The sequence below is a fragment of the Trichechus manatus genome, unplaced genomic scaffold (assembly GCF_000243295.1).
Source record: "Trichechus manatus latirostris isolate Lorelei unplaced genomic scaffold, TriManLat1.0 scaffold00085, whole genome shotgun sequence".
Taxonomy (NCBI): Eukaryota; Metazoa; Chordata; class Mammalia; order Sirenia; family Trichechidae; genus Trichechus; species Trichechus manatus.
The window spans coordinates 10,593,081-10,609,652 of NW_004444021.1; the positions used below are offsets into that span (position 1 = coordinate 10,593,081).

Here is a 16,572-nt window from a genome sequence, read left to right on the forward strand (position 1 = left end):
CAGAGCTTAAAAAAACAAACAAATAAAAACCATGGTATCACCTGCAGTGTAGCTTCTGGGGAGTCAAATGAGGTTGAGAAAGACGTTGTTCAAAACTGGTTCACAAAATTAAAAGAGATTATAAGGGGTTATGATCCTAAAGACATTGCAAACACCAATGAGACTGCTGTATTTTACAGGGCAATGTCTAATAAAAAGCAAAAAAAAAACCAAAAGAACCCATTGCCATTGAGTCAAATTCCGACTCACAGTGAACATCTAGTGGGCATTTGCAGGTTTCACTGTGACTGATAACATATGCCTAATGTTGTTAGGTGCGCTTGAGTCAGAAGTGGACCCTGAAAACGCAGGCGGAAAATGCTTACGGGGTCAATTTTCAAAAGAGCAGCTTACTGTCCTCTTGACCACGTTTGTGGATGGGACATTTGAGAAACTATAGGTAATTGGAAAGAGCAAAAAACCACAATACTTCAAGAATATCGGAATTAATCAGCTTTCAGTAGAAAAGAAATAAAATAAAAAAGCTTGGATGATGAGCAATTTATGAAGAGTTTTTAAATAAATTCAGCAACATCATGAAAAAATATGAGAAAACTGGAAGTTTAATGAGGAACAGGACATTTATATAGCTTCAAAGCATCTCCCCCTAAAATACTGTTTAATTACAAGGAGAAAAAGAGTAACTTTAGAGTGGAGAAGTCCGGCAGACACCATAATGTACATCATCAATAATTAGATAAACTGACATACTGTGCCACCTGATAAGACGCAATGAGAAAAACACGGCTTTCATGAGGAACATGAAAAAACAAAACCGAAGCATTCTTTTGATTGTTGACGATGCTACTTGTCATTAGTCACTGCCCCTGTCGAATATTAAATTAATTTTGTTTTCCACCATCCATAACGTTGGTCCTACAACTTCTGGATAACAGCATTATCCAAAATATTGAAGTAAACTACAGGAAGTATTGCTTCAAAAAGTGATTGCCAATGCCGAGATGTACAAGATGGCACTGGGGATTCCGAGGAAAACTGATGTCCTTGATGTAACTTCATTTCTGAAGCAATCAGTCAGAATGGTTAAGGAAGAGACTAAGAAAACGCTTTAAGAACTGCAGTTTCTTAGCTGGTAGTGGTGATAGTATACAAAATGGAAACAGTTACTGTGCCTGGTAATATCATTCAGATTCAGGATGCAATAAATGACATTTATACTGGTGTTTCAGAAAAATAGGGTCAGTGCCACATTTTACATTGATATCAACAAAGAAACTGCCACAGAAATGGGCAACATAAACCTACAAGAAATTGCGGACTTGCAATCTAAAGATGACAACAATGAAGATGATGAAGAGCTACCATTAGAAGAGCCTCAGCCTCCAAGTCAAACACAAGTTTTCAACTCTATAAATGTTTTGATGGAATTTGGAAAAGTTAAAGGAGACCAAGCATTTTTTGATAAGGCTACAGACTTAGGTATTTAAGTAATTTCACCAAAAAAAAAAAACAAACTAAACAGCTGACATTACATGTTTTTATTAAAAAGTGAATTTTACCCATATCTTTGCTTGAATAGTACAATATATGCACATATCTGCACATAATTTGAATAAACATGCAAAGATAAAAAATGGTTTAGTTTCTTTTCCAGTCCTATAAAACAGAAAAAAACATTTATGGGTCTTTATGAGGGAGGATTCTTAACAGAGAGTAATAGAAAAGTGGTAAGACTGCACCCTGTCAAAGGTGGAAAACTGGTGAGACCCAGAAAAACAAGGCAGTCCCATTGAGTTCCAGCCCTCACAGGTTTCACTGCATTACTCAGTAAAACTGCAGAATTTTCAATGGAGATAAAGCATATCTAACTGTAGGTTAGCTGATAAAAATAATAGCCATATTTTACAGAGTAATTATGTATCAAAGTCAGCTGAGCTAAAACCCAAGAGATATTTTTAGTACAGGTTGTCCCTGGCTTACCATGGGTTCTGTTCTGACATAAGTAGAATACCTCTTTTTTTTTTTAAGTTTTCATTATTGTTGCCTTTTATTATCAGTATCTTTATAAACCAGATCTTTGTCTTTGGGGGTTGGAAGCATTACACATAAATTTAAAGATACACATTGCAACACTGTATGTAGTACATATTACTAACAAGATGTAGGAAAAAAAAAAGGGGTGTTCGTTAGTGCGGTTCCTCAAAACTGGAATATGCCCTACATAAGTCGGGGACTATCTGTATTTGTTAAAGTCTTCTATTTTTAGAAAGCTGCTAAATGACTATTTCTTTATTCAAAATGCAGACTGAGATATTATTTTTTGATCTGAGAATTTTTACTTAACGCCACTTACAGATTTTCTGACAAGTGACAAGTGACAAGAAAGGAAAATAAATACTACTTTTCAACTTGGGCAATTCTGCCCTGAGGTAATATTAAAAGACATCAATAGAAAGCCAGGTTCCTTTGTTTAGATCAAAGAGTAGGACAGTAACTAAAATATGTTCATGCTCCATCCTCTCACCCTTAGGGATCCTCACTTTACTTGTGTATTATTCTAGGTCTTTGAGCACATCAGTTTCCTCTGAAGTCCCGAAGGTGAAAAGCAGCAAAATATGGATCAACAGTCTTCAGAAAACCAAAAGTCTTGGTGATGATAAAGGAGAAGGAAAATAAAAACAACTTTTCCAACCCAAACTGCACTGCAGTCAGTCTTGTTTAGACTTGTGTTTGAGAGACTATATTTGGATTAGCATTTTAAACTTCCATCCAGAATTTGATACCAGAAATTTTAGGGAAGAAATGCATGTCTTTCATCTCAATAGGATAGAGCACATCTAGCACTACTCCTTCACTAAAACAACAGGGCTGGAGCAGAGGAAAAAGTCGATGAACCCAGCACAGTCTGGGCCATAAAGTAAGGAAGTGCTCAAAGAATGAGAGGGACATGTCAAAACGAAATGGAGCCAGCTTGAGGGGCTCCCAAAGACCAAATACGGAACAATTTGAAAATTAAAATAAATAATGATAATAGTGGGTTATAACCTATTGAAAAAATTAAAAACCATGAGTCTATACTGATATAAATTTAAATATCAGAAAATTGGAAGTTTAATGAGGAACAGGACATTCATATAGCTTCAAAGTATCTCCCCACAAAATACTGTTTAATTACAAGGAGAAAAAGAGTAACCTTAGAGTGGAGAAGCCTGGCAGACACCAAAATGTACATCACAGTGAACATCATCAATAATTAGATCAATTCAAATACTGTGCCATCTGATAGGATGCAGTGAGAAAAACACAGGTTTCATAAGGAACATGAGACAATCCCAGCTAGAAGGCCTGAAGTTTTCAAAAGTGTCAAGGTCATAAAAGCTAAGGAAAGACTCAGGGACTGTTTCAGATTGAAAGAAACTAAGGAGAATTGATATTTAAATGAATTATGTGATGCAGGACTTGATCCTTCTGCTATAAAGGACATTACTGGGGCCACTGGTAAAATGTCAAAGGCTTCTGAAGATTAGATGTCTTCTCAACCCAGAAAGGAATGAATTATGATGCTTTAAAACCAAAACCAAACCCATTGCCGTTAAGCTGATTCTGACTTACAGCGACCCTACAGAACTGCCCCATAGGGTTTCCAAGGCTGCAGTCTTTACGGAAGCAGATTGTCACATCTGTCTCCCAAAGAGTAGTTGGTGGGTTTGAACTGCCAACTTTTCACTTAGCAGCCAAGCGCTTAACCACTGTGCCACCAGAGCTCCAGTGATGGGGGGTCTTTAATGTGAGGTTTAGCAAAAATGAAAAAAAAATATTGAGGATATTAAGAAACTATACCGAGGAAAGAAGGAACTTGTATTTTAAAATACATCAACTTGAATAAAGAACAGAATTCCAACATCCAATTACAAGTCATACTGACAAATGAACCAGGGAAAATCTTTAGTCAGGTGACAAAGGAACTGGTCGCTTTCTATTCTGGATTTAGAGGCTTTGGGTTGTGGCAAGCTGCCACAGTGCACAACTCCAACATGTACCATTCACACCATAGTCTAGGTTAGCACCGCCTCCCTGGCATAGTACATTGTGCTAATCTCCTTTACAGCCTATTCCACAATCATCTGCAACAGATTTGACCCCTTCTGGAACTATATTTATATTCGGAGTCTCTACTTTTGCAGTTTTTCAAAGCTGACTCTAAGAACAGATATTTTTCAATTGATTTCCATAGAACCTTTGATTGTCTCAATATTCTCTTCAAAATGCTTACAGCATGCTAGGTCTTATGAGCTAACCATCTTTTATACACAATCCATGCCATGCCGACATTAAATTCCCTCAGTGCAGCTTTACTTTATCTTATTTCCTTAGGCAGGAAGAACCACATCTCAATGAGTGTGATAGCTAAAACTATATCCTGATGTGCAACTTCTAGATACTACTGAGTAGTTACTGGTGTTACCCTTTATTAATATCTCACTCAAAATTTACAGGGTACACATCATTTTGCAAGATATAGGGCAAGCTACAAATATATGGTAATATTAAGATGACTAAGACCCAGTCTCTCCAAGTTGCTTACACTCTAGTAAGGGAAGAGAATAAGAACACAGAAAATTAAAATTTACCGAAAATCCCATGAGGGGAATGTAATTTCATTGGCTCCTGGAGGGCAAGTACTCCTATTCTTCATTTTCCCAGCCCCTAACTTGTACTTTAATAACAACTGGGTGATTAAACAAGTGCTATTCTAGAATATAAATGAAAGGCTGTATTAGCCTGGAATGTGACAACAATTCCTATCTATTGGTTGGAATGAGAATCTCTGCTTTGAAAGATTCTTGTAGTCAGAGGTGATACAAAAGCACTCCTGGCACAGACAATAGTGTGCTCAAAGTCACACATACATGTCCTTTCTGCCTGAGGTACTCTTCTCCCAGTTACCCACGTGGCTCACTCCTCGCTTCACGTATTCAGATCTCTCTACGAATGTTACCCTTCCAAAGACTCCTGGCTTCATGGCCTTTTCTAAAGTAGTATCTCCTCTATCACTCTCTTTCCCTTTGCCCTATTTTAAATTTCACTTACTACTAACTTATATGTGTTATCTGTCTATTTTTTAGAGTCTATCTCACCGGACTTAAATAGAAGCTCCATGAGACAGAGAAAACACTATTTTGTCCACTATTGAAACCTCAGATCTGAGAACGATGCCTACCAGAGAAGATGGTTAATAGGTTCTTTTTTCTTTCTTAATTGAAAGCAGTGAAGACGGTAGGAAGAAAGGAAGTATATTTGATTGGAAAGTATGATTACTAATCATAGCTGTAACTAAGATGCTTCTTCTCTCCTGGTTCAGTTCAACGACAAAGTCAACACTCGCTCACCATCCCCTCCACTCAGGAGAATCCCAGAATTACCACCATCACTCTCCAGTAGAAGCCCTCTCTGTCCCTAAAGGAGACACTCCATTTTTGCCAGTCCTTGTACTTCATAATAACAAATTCAGTCTTCCTCAAGTGTACTTTTGTACTGACAGAATGGTGGTCTTTGCAGTAAAAATAAAAACATGCTTATTCTGGTTATATCTGAACAATTACTGCCATGTGAAATTGCCTTCAATGCTACTTACAAATACTGTTTTGCAGTTCCAAGACCTGTGTCTATAATTAGCTTCTCTGATAAGCTTTGCCTTCCTTATTGATCCCCATGTCAATGTTCACATCTTTATTATTTCTCCTAGGTATGCCTTTTAACAGAGCACATTCTACACCCTATTTCACATATATTTGTCCAAGTGCAGGTAACTATTTCATTGCCTTGAACAACAGCACTCTGAGCCCAATCATGTGCTGTTCTGCTTAGTATTACTAAAGTCATGCTCATTTTTCCCCCTAGATCTTCTGTAATTATTTTATCTAAGACACAGTTTTCAATAAGTGCTCCTTTATCTTAAATTGTTTTTGGTGAAGGATTTTATATGCGAAAGTTCAGTCTTACAGGTTAGTAAACTTGTCTCTTGTCATTACAATAAGCTGTAAATTACTAATTCTTAATGTTACCCTCTCTAACACTCAACATGGTTTTCTAAGTAAACAGACCGGCTCAGAAACAGCACAGCAGAGAGGTTGAGTTAATAGCATACATCAACTGATGCTTAATGTCAACTGCCTTACCTAGTGCAAAGGAAGCAGGGACACTAGACACCTTTTATAGAGCATTATTCCTCTAGAATAATTGCTTTGACCTGGAGGTAAAGATTTAGCGGGCAAATATCACAAAATTTTCCCAGTTTAGGACAAATTTATTCTATGAGCAAAGTCATTAAAACAAGATGCTCTAAGAATCGTCTATTAAAAAAAACAAAAGCCAAGAATCAGATATAATCTAGGAGTATGGAAAGATCAGAAAGCTGATAAGCAGAAATCTAAAAAACAAAGCTCCTCTTGGTATTTTTATGATGAATTGAACACTTGTACTTCCGCATCCGATTGGACTGCAGTGAAAATACTGCTGTGTCATCCTCTCACATGCTCAACGGACATGAACCATAGGGGCATAGGTTTTCAGAACCAGAAAAACCTTAGAAACTATCTAGTCTTCTCATGCCATGCTACAGTAACTGAAGAGGGCCCTGATAGTTTAAGAGACTTGCCCAAAATTAAATATCCAATTAGAGACAATTTTAGAAACCAGGTGTGTCAGGGATCAACTCCCACTTCTCTACCACCGAATATAAGGATCAATTACAATTCAACTGTACCAACCAGAACCAGGTCAGACCTCACAAGGTAACGGGCTCAGGCTGCCAATTTGCCCAAGATGTCAGATGCCAGCCACAAGCTTAAGACTACCCATAATACCCTCACTTCTGACCTGCTGACCACAAATTCAAGGGTTCCCTCTCAGGAAACTAGCCATAAGCTTGGGTTTCCCAGATCCCCCTCACTTCTGACCTGCTGGTTCCCACTACTCTCTCGGGTTTGATAATTCACTAGGATGACTCACAGAACTCAGGAAAGTGCTATACTTACTATTATAGTTTTATTATAAAAGGGTACAAATTAGGACCAGCATAAAGAAGAGAAAGAGGGTAAGGTCTGGGATATCCCCAATAGGAAGGAAGCTTCAGTGTCCCAAAAGGGGTTATGTCACCCTTCTGAGAACAGATCTCTTTCACCAACCAGAAAGATAATGGATATTCAGTGTCCAAAGCTTATACTGAGGGTATCTCATTACATAATTCAAACTTTAGTCCCTTTTTCCTTATGTTAGTTGATACCATGTGGCTGACATTAGGAGGCTGACATAAGGAGGTTAATATCACAAGGTCAGTATTATGTGGTAAGCCTTCCTGGCAGTTAGTCCTCACCTAAAACAAGTCATAAACCCTTGGGTGTGGTCTGGAGTCCTCATCAAAGAAAGACACATCAATCACTGGGGAAAATCCAAGGTTTTAGAGGTTATCTCTCAGGAACCAAGGAAAAGAAAAAAATTCTTTGGGTAAAATTAAATTATTTACCCCATACCAAGACTCTTGTAATTTCAGTCAGCAATTTCCACACCCCAGTTCCTCACACTTAATAAATATGCACTGATGACTGAATGAATTAATGAATCTGTATTTGTTGCACAAGTCAGTTAATTTCTATTGTGGAATTTTACATATTGTACACCCATAAATTTCTATGGCCAAAAGAACCTGAATCCCAAAAATGTGACATAGATCTAGTGGCTTATAAACAAGCCTAGGCCATACCAGTGGCATGCTGAGGTAACTCTGCTTGAGTATAACGCCCTTAAACCCCAAAACCCAAACCCATTTCCGTCAAGTCGAATCCCACTCATAGTGACCATATAGGACAGAGTATAACTACCCCGTAGCATTTCCAAGGAGCACCTGGTGGATTCAAACTACCAACCTTTTGGTTAGCAGCTGAACTCTTAACCACTACGTCACCAGGGTTTCCATAAGGCCCTTAGTCTATCAATAATTCCCAGTTTCTTGATAAATAAGGAAAAAGAAAACTTTTTATCTGATTGTTTACTGGCAAGCCCACTTTAATGTTTTTAACCATTTTATTGTTCTCTTTATTATCCAAGTAGAATTCTCCCAACTATTTTTTAAAACCATGGGCAGAGAAACAGATTCAGGATTAGGACTACTAGTACACAGTTCACAGAACTGTTGTCTCTCCCACTATTGTACCTTTGCAATAATAGGCTTTTACTTCTTTTAGGATGTCAAGGAAATATAAAGAACAGAAACGTGACTACCCAGCCATGTGTCAAGAGAAGCATCATTATATATCCTGCCCTTACTCTTTATTCAGATCAGTGAGAAGAGCACTTTGCTGTAACCCTCTGCCTCAGTAACTCTTGAGCACATCATTTTGATTACATGATTTCAAATGATGATTTAGAGAAGTCAGGGGTTAGTGGGAAAGAGGACGCAAGGAAACCATGAACTGTAGATGTAGCAAGAGTCATGGAAATAACAGAGAATTTAGAGTCAGAAAACTCTGACTCAAATCATCTCTCCCTTACTTGCTGAAAAATCATTGACAAGTTACTTAATCTCTCTGAGATGAAGTTTATCCAATGTAATGGAGATATGTTTCTGTAAGGAAGAAATTAGTACACTCTATATATTTTAAGAATGGAAGCCCTGTGACGCAGTGGTTAAGAGCTCGGCTGCGAACCAAAAGATGGGCAGTTTGGATCTACCAGCTGCTCCTTGGAAACCCTATGGGGCAGTTCTACTCTGTCCTATAAGGTCGCTATGAGTCATAAGCAACTCAGTGGCAACAGGTTTATGTATTTTAAGAATACTATTAAGTTTAATATAGTGGCTACCAGCCACATGTGGCTACTGAACACATAAAATGTGACTAGTATGAACTAAGATACACTATGGATGTCACATACACATTGGAAATTTGAAGGTTTTGTGCCAAAATACAAACCAGAACAAAAGTAAAATATCTTATTTGCAAGTTAAAATATTTTGGACGTACAGATTTAAATAAATTATATTATGTTAATTTCACTTTTTTTACTTTTCTAATGTGGCTATTAGACAATTTAAAACTAAAAAAAAAAAAATCTATTGTATAGCACTGCCCTATATGAATATTTGGCTGATTTATTCCTCACCAGACTAAAATCACCGTAAGAAAAGAGTTCGTATCTTATTTTCCATTGCGGTCCAAATATCTAGTGAAAATCCTGGCACAGAGAAGGCCTCCAACAAATATAAGTAGAATTGACATTGATTAAAAATAGTAAATTTAAGCAACAATTGTATACAATTTAATACAGTTTCTCCAAGAAACCTCACTGCCAAAATTTGCCAAAAGGCAAATTGAATCCAACCTTCCTTGATCTCCTACTCCATTTATTCATCAGAGTTCCAAATATCATTTGTTTGGTTTCACTGCTTTATCATTAACAGGTTCAAGAAGTATAGAAGTGACAACTCTTTACTCTCTGTGTTGTCTCTATGTTGTCTCCCATCTGTTCCATATCAATTCACAATGCTAGTTCAGAGCCTGAATGTCCAGCCATGTGCAGTGGTCATACCTATGATTCATGATTACATGCATAGAAACAGTGGTGTCATAACCATTATCTATCTGTGAAAACAATGTTGCATTTCTATTCAGACTTTAGAGGCCCTTTATTCCAGAGCATTTACCTAGTTAAAGGCATTGTAGTAGGTACCATAGGGGAGAAGAGTGGATAAAATGTGACCCCTGCACTCAAAAGGTTTTGAAAGAGTAGGAGTAGAGAGTAATATGGAAAAAAAGTGATGTTATATAAATAAGGTGGAAATTAAGTGCTGAGGAAAGAACTTCGAGTTAAAGAAACTGTTTGGTAATGATGGTGGTAAGTGGGCAAAGAGGTGGAATGCATTGAGACTTCTACTTCTGTCCATCAAGGACTACAACGATAACTTCTCTCTATAAACACAGATAAAGCTGGACAAAATATACAAAATAACTGCTTAGGATATGGGTAAGAGGGATGTCAGAATTATGATATCTTAGAGAAGGAAAATCCTGTGATAATCCTGGCTTTCTGTTTGGAGACATTTTCTGGATCACAGGGTAGGAATGGGGACCTTAAGCACAGCCTGGCAGTATTAATGAATTGAGAAGAAAAGGATCAGACATCAGGAAGGTGGAGGTGGTTAGAATTTGTGGATCAAAATACCAGACAGCAGGCGAGCTATCAGGAAGAGTCTCTGGGAGAATACTAACCTGCACATGTACAGGGTGAAACACCACAAGGTGTCAGGAAACAACTGTAGGTAAAGGAAAAATACTGGGGGATTGTAAGTTTAATCATTTCTAGAGCTCACACAGGTTAGTGAATCACTCCAGCTCCCGTTTCAGTAGTAAAAGCTAAATTAGACATGGAGTTTTAAAGGCTACTCTAGAACCACACTAAAAAAGCTTAAAAACAAGAGTTGGAATGATCAGATTGACCCCTTGTTACTTAACAGCCTGCCAGAAAATGTCCAAAAATCTCTACATAAATACACAAAATCCAGCATTCAGCAAAGTAAAATACAATGTCATGCATTTAATAAAAAATCAATAGACATGTAAAGTAGCAGGAATATATGACTTATAACCAGGAGAAAAATCAGTCAAAATAGTCATACAAATGATAAGAAGACAGAATTAGCAGACAATATATTTTATGGATATAGGCATTATGACTATTTTACACTCAAGAACTGAAAAGAAAATAGAAACATAATAAGAAAAAAATAGATTTACAAAAGAAGTAAATGGAACTTCTAGAGATGAAAATACAATATTAAAAATTTAAAAAATCACTGCTTCAAAAGATCAGACAATGTAAAAGAAAATAATAGTGAGCTTGAAGAAATAGTAACTATTTAACATTATGGGCAAAGAAAGAAAGGACTGTAAAAAATAAAGTCTCAGTGATTTGTGGGAGAAATATCAAGTAGTCTATATGCATAAACACACCACACACACACATATATAAACACATATAAAAACCAAACCAAACCAGTTGCCATCGAGTAGATTCCAACTCATAGTGACCCTACAGGACAGAACAGAACTGCCCTGTAGGGTTTCCAAGGATTGGCTGGTGGATTTGAACCGCCTATCTTTTGGTTAGCAGCCAAGCTCTGAGCCACTGTGCCACCAGGGCGCCAAACACATATAAAGAAGGGAGGTTTTACAAAAATTTGAAATAGTGTGGCTGAAAATGTTTCTAACCTTGGTAAAAACTATAACTTACAGATCAAAGACACTCAATGAACCTCTAGCAGGATAAACACAAACAAAATCACATCAAGGCATATCATAATCAAAGTGCTGAAAACCAGTAAGATAAAAATCCTAAAAGAAGCCTTAAAAAGTAAAATATGTAAATAAGAAAAATAAAAAGTTACTGCAGGTTTCTTGTAAAAACTATGCAAACTGGAAGAAAATTAAACAGCTTTAAAGTACTGAGAGCACAAAAAACTGTAAACCTAGAATTCTATATTCAGAGAAAATATCCTATAAAAATGAAGACAAAAATAATATTTTTCAGTCAAATAAAAGCTAAGAGAATATGTGTCCAGCATACTACCAGAAATAATAAAGTTATTTAGGCAGAAGAAAAATGATACCAAAGGAAAATTGGATCTAAAAGAAGGAATGAAAAGCACTGTAACTGTAATTCAGTTGGTAGATACAATATTTTCCTCATTTTTAATATTTATTTTACAGACTACTGTTTAAATCAAACTAATGATAATATATTGGTAGGTTTGTAAAACACGTGCCAGTAAAACATTAATAAGACTATCAGAAAGGATAAGAAAGGGGAAATGAAAATATACAGCTTTAGCCTTCTGAGATTATCTGAAGAGTGATAAAATGTTATTTGATATTTTACTGTGATTACTTAAACATATTCTATACCTTAAAGTAACCATTCAAAAAATAAAGTATAGCTAATAAGACAATAGTGTAAATAAAATTGATTTTTTTTTTAAATTCCATCCAAAAAGAAACCAAGAAAAAGAAACAATGGGATAAACAGAAAAATAAATAAAAAGATAGCAGATTTGAAAACAACAAATTTGATAAATTAACTATAAAAGGTCTAAATACTAACTAAAATATAGAAATTTTTCACCTGGACAAACTAGCAATCCAAAACTATACACTACTAAAGAAACCCACTTTACTCATAGAAAAACTGAAAGGCTAAAGTTAAATAAAAAAAGATGTATCGTGCAAAAATTTACTAGTGGAAAAAAATCTGAAGTAGATATATTAATATTACACAAAATAAAATTTAGAACAAGAAATTTTGTAGGAAAAAAGAGAGACAATTTGTATGATAAATGAGCCAATTCATCAAGAAGACACAATAATCCTATCAGTTTACCAAACCAGAGCTTAAAAACTACGTGAAACAAAAACTGACAGAACTGGAAGAAGAAATACAGAATTTGAAGATTTCCTCACTCTTTTCTCACTAATAAATAAAACAAGTTGGCAGAAAATCAGTAAGAATATAGAAAACTTGAAATACCCTATCAACCAACTAGACATAAAAGATACTTATAGAACACTCCACCAAAAAATGACAGATATACTTTATTTGCAAGTGCATATGGAACATTTATCAAGATAGACAATATTCTGGGTTATATAAAATATTAATACACTTTAAAAGACTGAATCCATACAAAGTATGTTCTCTGATAATGGAATTAAAATATAAATCAGTAACAGAGATGTCTGGAAAATCCCCAGAAACTTGGAAATTAAATAGCATATTTGTAAATTAACAACAGACTGACGAAATCACAAGCAAAATTAGAAAATATATTAAACTAAATGAGTATGAAAACACAATATATTCAAATTTGTATAATGCATTTTATTCAGTGCCTAGAAGAAAATTTGGTTAATAAAATCTGAAATCAATTATCTAAACTCCTACCTTAAAAAACAATAAAAAGGAAAACAAACTTAAAGTAAGCAGAGGCAAGGGAATGATGATTAATAAATGAACAGATTAGTGAAATAAAAAGAAGAAAACAATAGAGAAAAATCAATGTACCAAAAAGCAGATTTTGAATGATCAGGAAAACTGACAAATCCCTAGCTAGAGAGTTCAGAAAAACAGAAAGAAGACACAAATTACTAAAATGAAGAATGACAGAGAGACTTCACTACAGATCCTATGGATATTAAAGCCACGATAAGGGAATATTATGAAAGACTTACTGCCAATAAATTCAACAACATATGTGAAATGGACAAATTCCAAAATACCAAAGCACACTAAAAAAAACATATATTGAATTATTTGCATTGATTAAATTAATTGAATTTTTAGTTTAATTCCTTCCCTCCAAAAAATATCCAGGTCCATGTGGCTGCAATGGTTAATTCTATCCACTGAAGAAACAATGTCAATTCTACACACAGTCTTACAAAAAATGGAAGAACAGGAAATATTTTCCAATTAATTTTATGGATTTAGCATTACCATAACAAAACCAGACTAAGATATTAAAATAAGATCTGCATCTCTCATGAACATAGACACAAATACCCTTAAGAAAATTTAAGCAAATTGAATTCAACGATATGTATTTTAAAAAAAACCTCATGATCAAGTGTACAATCAATGTGTTCTGACAAATGTACAATCCCAGGAATACAGTTTAGCTTAATATTAAAAATAGTGTAATTCACTATGTTAATAGACGAAAAAAACCAAACCATAACATTATCTCAATAGATGAAAAAAATGTTTTGACAGAAGTCAACACCCACTATTGTTAAACAACAACACAATAACTCACGGCAAACTAGCTATCATTATAATTAATGTTGAAAGGATAAATATTTTCATCCAAGATATGAGAAAGGCAAGTATATCTACTCTCAACATTTTTATGCAACCTTCTATTGGAAGACCTAGCCAGTGCAATAACAGAAGAAAAGAAATAAATAGCTTGCAGGTGGAAAAGAAACAGAAAAACTGCCCTTATTCAGAGATGACGTGATTCTAGGAAGCCATGAAAAGACACTGGAACTCAATCATAAGAAGACAAACAACCCAGTAAAAAAAAAGCACAAATGATATGAACAGAAACTTCACCAAAGATGTTATTTAAATGGCTAGTAAACACATGAAAAGACATTCAGCATTATTAGTAATCATGAAAATGCATATAAAATCCATAATGAGGTATGAGTAGGCATCCATTAGAATGGCTACAATAAGAAAGACTGAGATGTGAATATGCTTGTGGGAGCTTGCATGGTGGAATTACTTGGGGACACAGGTTTTTGCAATTTCTTAAAAATTATAAACATATGACCTATGAATCCCACTTCCAAGTATTTACAAGAGAAATAAATGCATATATCCACACAACAACATGTACACGCAAACTCATAGAAGCTTTATTCAAAACAGTAAAAAACTGGAAACCAAATGTCCAAAAATCAGTCAATAGGTAAAGTTTTGTAATATTTATAGAATGAGTTACTACTTAGCAATAACTAGGAATGAAGTACTAATACATGCAACTATGTGGCTGAATCTCAAAAACATTACACTGAGCAAATGAAACCAGACAAAAGTATTCATAATTTATGAGACCATGTACATAGAATTCTAGAAAAGGAAAAATAATCTACAGTGACACAAAACAGATCAGCTGTTGCCTTGAGTTCAGGGTATGTGTGAGGAGTGCAGAGGTAAAGGCAAATTTGATTAAAAAAACTATCAATACATTTTTGTGGAAATTTTCTATATCTTGATTGTAATGATAATTTCTCAAAATGCATTGATATATACACATAAAATGAGTGCATTTTATTGTTTGTAAATCATAGTTCAATAAATTTTAACAAATAAATATGCAGAAACAACTGGTTGCTAGGGAGAGAGGTATATTGTTATTGTTAGGTTCCATCAAGTCACTTCTGACTCACAGTGACCCTATGTACAACAGAACGAAAATACTGCCCGGTACTGCGCCATCCTCACAATTGCTGTTATGCTTGAGCCCACTGTTACAGCCAGTCTATCAATCTATCACTGAGGGTCTTCCTCTTTTTCACTGACCCTCTACTTTACCATGCATGATGTCCTTCTCCAGGGACAGCTCCCCACTGATATCATGTCCAAAGTACGTAAGATGTAGTTTCGCCATTCTCGCTTCAAAGGAGCATTCTGGCTGTTATTTCTTCCAAGACAGATTTGTTCATTCTTCTGGCAGTCCATGGTATATTCAATATTCTTCGCCAACACCATAATTCAAATGTGTCAATTCTTCTTCGGTCTTCTTTATTCACTGTCCAGCTTTCACATGCATGTGAGGCAATTGAAAACACCATGGCTTGAGTCAGGCACACATTAGCCCTCAAAGTTAGGGGACTTTGAGGGGGGAATAGATATAAAAAAGATGAACTCATGAGCAAAAGCACCTAGAGAGAAGATGAGGCATGTGTGGGGAGCAGTGGTGAGTATCATTTGGTTGGTGCAAAAGGCAAACTGGTATTTTGCAGTACAAATTGGAAAGCTAGAATGAGATTAGAACATGCAAGAATAAACATCTCAAACATTCATTATTTGTTCACCAGTGATAAGATACCAATTTTGTTGTTTTTTTTTCCTATCTTTTCCCTTTTCTTTTCCTTTCCTTTCACTGACAGTTGGACTGGCATCCTCAGACAAGTGGACAGCTAAGCCTTCAGCAAACTACAGGAGGAAGAATGCCATGGTTCTTCCTTAAATGGTAGGTGCTCTTTAGCCTCCACTTTGTCTAAGTTCCTGCCCCTCAAATCACGATGTTAATATTTTGTTTATGTTTTGTCACCCTTCCTCACAACTACCATCAGCAGAACTATCAACACGCGTGTTCACAGAATGAAAACAATGGTGAGTTCTAGACATTGCTTGAAAAATATTTCACTGGGTACAAATCAAATATTTTTTTCTCAAATATATTTTTAGGCACTGTCTATTATTTTAGTCGTGATTTCCAAAACAACTGTCTTGATGTTTGCATGGAACTATGAAGGTTTTTATCAACTACTTTTCCCCAACTATCAAGGGAATTTTCCATTTGAGGAGCCATAAGGATTGGTCAAGTATACCAGAACATTACAAACACTGAAAAGATGAAGATTCTTTATGAGACCATAAATCTGTTGAGCTAAATATTAGGCTGCTCTATCCAGATGGCTAATTTGCATAGCTTCACGTGACACTGGACTCTTTCCCACACACATTTGCTCATTATTAGTATCGTTATAAGAAATATGTTACCTGAAACGGATTGAGGGGAAAAAATACCCTTCACAAATCCGACTGCCAGATTTGAGTCAACCTATTCATGTTTCTAAAATGAAAGAGAAAAGAGGTTTAAAGGATTTGGGCCTTTAAAAGGCAGTAGCTGGACTCCGGCAAGATGGCGGTCTAGGCAGAAGCACCACGCCGTCCCTCCACAACAAAGATCCGAAAAACTAAGCCAAACAGAGAATCAACAATCCTGAAACC

The 16,572-nt window shown here is 35.7% G+C and overlaps 1 pseudogene; it reads left to right on the forward strand.

Moving 5' to 3' along the window:
- The first annotated feature begins 1,286 nt into the window (after nucleotides 1–1,286).
- LOC111821451 (40S ribosomal protein S15 pseudogene) overlaps nucleotides 1,287–16,572 on the forward strand; it is a 148,670-nt pseudogene continuing 133,384 nt past the window's right edge.